Consider the following 3,898-nt stretch of genomic DNA (forward strand, 5'->3'; position numbering starts at 1 on the left):
TCCAGTAACCAGCCATGTTGGTCAGGTCTGATGAGTTATAGTCAGTCCAGTAACCAGCCATGTTGGTCAGGTCTGATGAGTTATAGTCAGTCCAGTACTTCAAATCCAACTTTCACAATCACGTCTTTAAACAGGTTTAAATAAATAAAAAAATAATTTCACTAAACACGATTGATTATTTTTTTTAAAGACTAGAAACTCAAGGGCCGTGGTTCAGTACTCTGTATAAAACATCTCATCCTCTAACAACGTGACATTTACAAATAAAGTAAATATAGTGCCCCCCCCCCCCAAGCCTGGCACACTGATACAGGTACCAGCTGGGAATAATAATCACTTAGTTAAACATCTAGAACCCATTGGTACTCTATGGAACCAACAAGGTGGCTTAGTCTAGAACGGTCTAGAACCCAAGGGCTTGCTCGTTGAAGGAACCTAGCATCACACGCCTGAAGAACAACTAAAATAATCCCACATTCTTCTTATCTTCCCAACTAAAAACCTACATGGAAGCAAGTCCCCGCAGCAATGTTCCAACATCTACACAGAATCTATAGCAGTATGTCGCTGTCACTTGGTCTGTATAGACAGAGTCTATAGCAGTATGTCACTCTTACTTGGTCTGTATAGACAGAGTCTATAGCAGTATGTCCCTCTCACCTGGTCTGTATAGACAGAGTCTATAGCAGTATGTCGCTCTCACCTGGTCTGTATAGACAGAGTCTATAGCAGTATGTAGGTAATTCTATAGGTAACTCTATAGGTAATTCTATATGTAACTCTATAGGTAATGCTATAGGTAACTCTATATGTAACTCTATAGGTAATTCTATAGGTAATGCTATAGGTAACTCTATATGTAACTCTATAGGTAACTCTATAGGTAATTCTATAGGTAACTCTATAGGTAATGCTATAGGTAACTCTATAGGTAATTCTATAGGTACCTCTATAGGTAATGCTATAGGTAACTCTATATGTAACTATATAGGTAACTCTATAAGTAATTATATAGGTAATTCTATAGGTAACTCTATAGGTAACTCTATAGGTAATTCTATAGGTAACTCTATAGGTAACTCTATAGGTAATTCTATAGGTAACTCTATAGGTAACTCTATAGGTAATTCTATAGGTAACTCTATAGGTAACTCTATAGGTAACTCTATAGGTAACTCTATAGGTAATTCTATAGGTAACTCTATAGGTAATTCTATAGTTAACTCTATAGGTAATTCTATAGTTAACTCTATAGGTAATTCTATAGGTAACTCTATAGGTAATTCTATAGGTAACTCTATAGGTAACTCTATAGGTAACTCTATAGGTAACTCTATAGGTAACTCTATAGGTAACTCTATAGGTAACTCTATAGGTAACTCTATAGGTAACTCTATAGGTAACTCTATAGGTAACTCTATAGGTAACTCTATAGGTAACTCTATAGGTAACTCTATAGGTAATTCTATAGGTAATTCTATAGGTAACTCTATAGGTAACTCTATAGGTAACTCTATAGGTAATTCTATAGGTAACTCTATAGGTAACTCTATAGGTAATTCTATAGTTAACTCTATAGGTAATTCTATAGGTAACTCTATAGGTAACTCTATAGGTAACTCTATAGGTAACGCTATAGGTAACTCTATAGGTAACTCTATAGGTAACTCTATAGGTAATTCTATAGGTAACGCTATAGGTAACTCTATAGGTAATTCTATAGGTAAAACCCCTCCAACTGACCACGGTATCCTTCACTAATAAAGCCTCTCCAGCTGACCACGGTTTCCTTCACTAATAAAACCTGGGGTGTCTAAGACAACAATATTATGTAGCCACACACACACACACACACACACACACACACACACACACACACACACACACACACACACACACACACACACACACACACACACACACACACACACACACACACACACACACACACACACACACACACACACACACACACACACACACACACACACACACACACAGTAGGTGTAAACACAATGGTGGGAAATGTTTAAGAGGGGCCACTTTAACGAACCAACTGAAGAGAGGGATGGATTCAATCCGCAGCGCTGAAGATCCTCGTCATATTGGCACTCTGACAAAACGCAGGGACATTGTCCTTAAATGTAAATCCTGGTAAAGCGTGAATCTTCAATGCTACAGATTCAATCTGAGCCCTAAAGCAACAAAAAAAATAGCTTTCTACTAAAACAACAACCATGTATTTTCTTCGTGCAGATCATGATTTATTTAAGATAATATTGCTTATAGGGCCTCTGATAACGTAGTTCCTATTGTCCCTGAGTGTTCATCAACACGTCATCATACCCAGTGGGAACCAGGTGGGTTCAAGCATTGCTTCTGATGACGTATAACCTGGACTGTAGATTTCAATTAAAAATAAAACGTTTAGAAGTAAGAGGCTGTATGATTTCAACTGAGAGTTTCTGCAATTTAACAAATAAGTGACCGAATATTCTGATGGACTCAACTGACATTCCATTCCAGAACCAGAATGGATGATTTATTTAAAACTGACATTCCAGAACCAGAATGGATGATTTATTTAAAACTGACATTCCAGAACCAGAATGGATGATTTATTTAAAACTGACATTCCAGAACCAGAATGGATGATTTATTTAAATCTGACATTCCAGAACCAGAATGGATGATTTATTTAAAACTGACATTCCAGAACCAGAATGGATGATTTATTTAAAACTGACATTCCAGAACCAGAATGGATGATTTATTTAAATCTGACATTCCAGAACCAGAATGGATGATTTATTTAAAACTGACATTCCAGAACCAGAATGGATGATTTATTTAAAACTGACATTCCAGAACCAGAATGGATGATTTATTTAAATCTGACATTCCAGAACCAGAATGGATGATTTATTTAAAACTGATATTCCAGAACCAGAATGGATGATTTATTTAAAACTGACATCCTGAAACCAGAATGGATGATTTATTAAAAGCGATAGAAAAGAGGGGGGAATTCAGAAGTGAAAGAGCGTGAATCAGCCAATGAGACACACAGCTCTCATCACTGTGTTGGACAGACCACATGATGATGAAAGCCTCTATATAACGCACAGAGAACAGGATTTGACCACATTTCTGCCAGGAGATGTGAACAACAACAACAACAACAACAACAACAACAACAACATGTCATCTGATGATCCTCTCTTTCTTCAGTAAGAGAGGATCATTGCTGAGGCTCTTGCTGAGGCTATATCTCAACGACAAGTCTTGATCAACTGCATCACATGATCTCTCTTCATTGATTGAAATAAACCTTCGCTTGGTGAGGAAGTGGGAAGGGCCACCATCTTCAGACATACTGGTATGATTAAGACAATAGGAAACAAGCCAAAGGAAGGATGGAATTAACAGACACAACCATTAAAATAGACATTATTTGATTTGATTTGATTTACTTGGTGCTATACTTTCTGCGGTCAATAGATGGCGCCACTAGATAGCCATTAGATTGAACAGCTTTTAAATCTATTTTCACAGCTCTGGCGTTAGTTAAGGGTCCAGTCTGACCGTTGACAGTCTCTTTAATGGTGGGACCAACAGGTCCTCCCTCCCTCAGAATAAAAAGCCTTTTTTTTAATCAGGTGCTGTTATTAAATCTCAGTTTCCATCTCAACGGCCTGTGTCTCAACTCACGGTGCTCTTAATAGAGACTTCAAAGTGTTTCCTTTCAAATGGTACCAAGAATATGCATATCCTTGCTTCAGGTCCTGAGCTACAGGAAGTTAGATGTCATCTCAGACAAAAAACAAAACTAAAAAAAGTGTTGGATCCTTAAGAAGTTAAAAGATGAAGTGAGAGAGATTTGTTTTCTTTTGGAGAC

The sequence above is a fragment of the Oncorhynchus gorbuscha genome, linkage group LG05 (genome assembly GCF_021184085.1).
Source record: "Oncorhynchus gorbuscha isolate QuinsamMale2020 ecotype Even-year linkage group LG05, OgorEven_v1.0, whole genome shotgun sequence".
In the NCBI taxonomy this organism is placed as follows: Eukaryota; Metazoa; Chordata; class Actinopteri; order Salmoniformes; family Salmonidae; genus Oncorhynchus; species Oncorhynchus gorbuscha.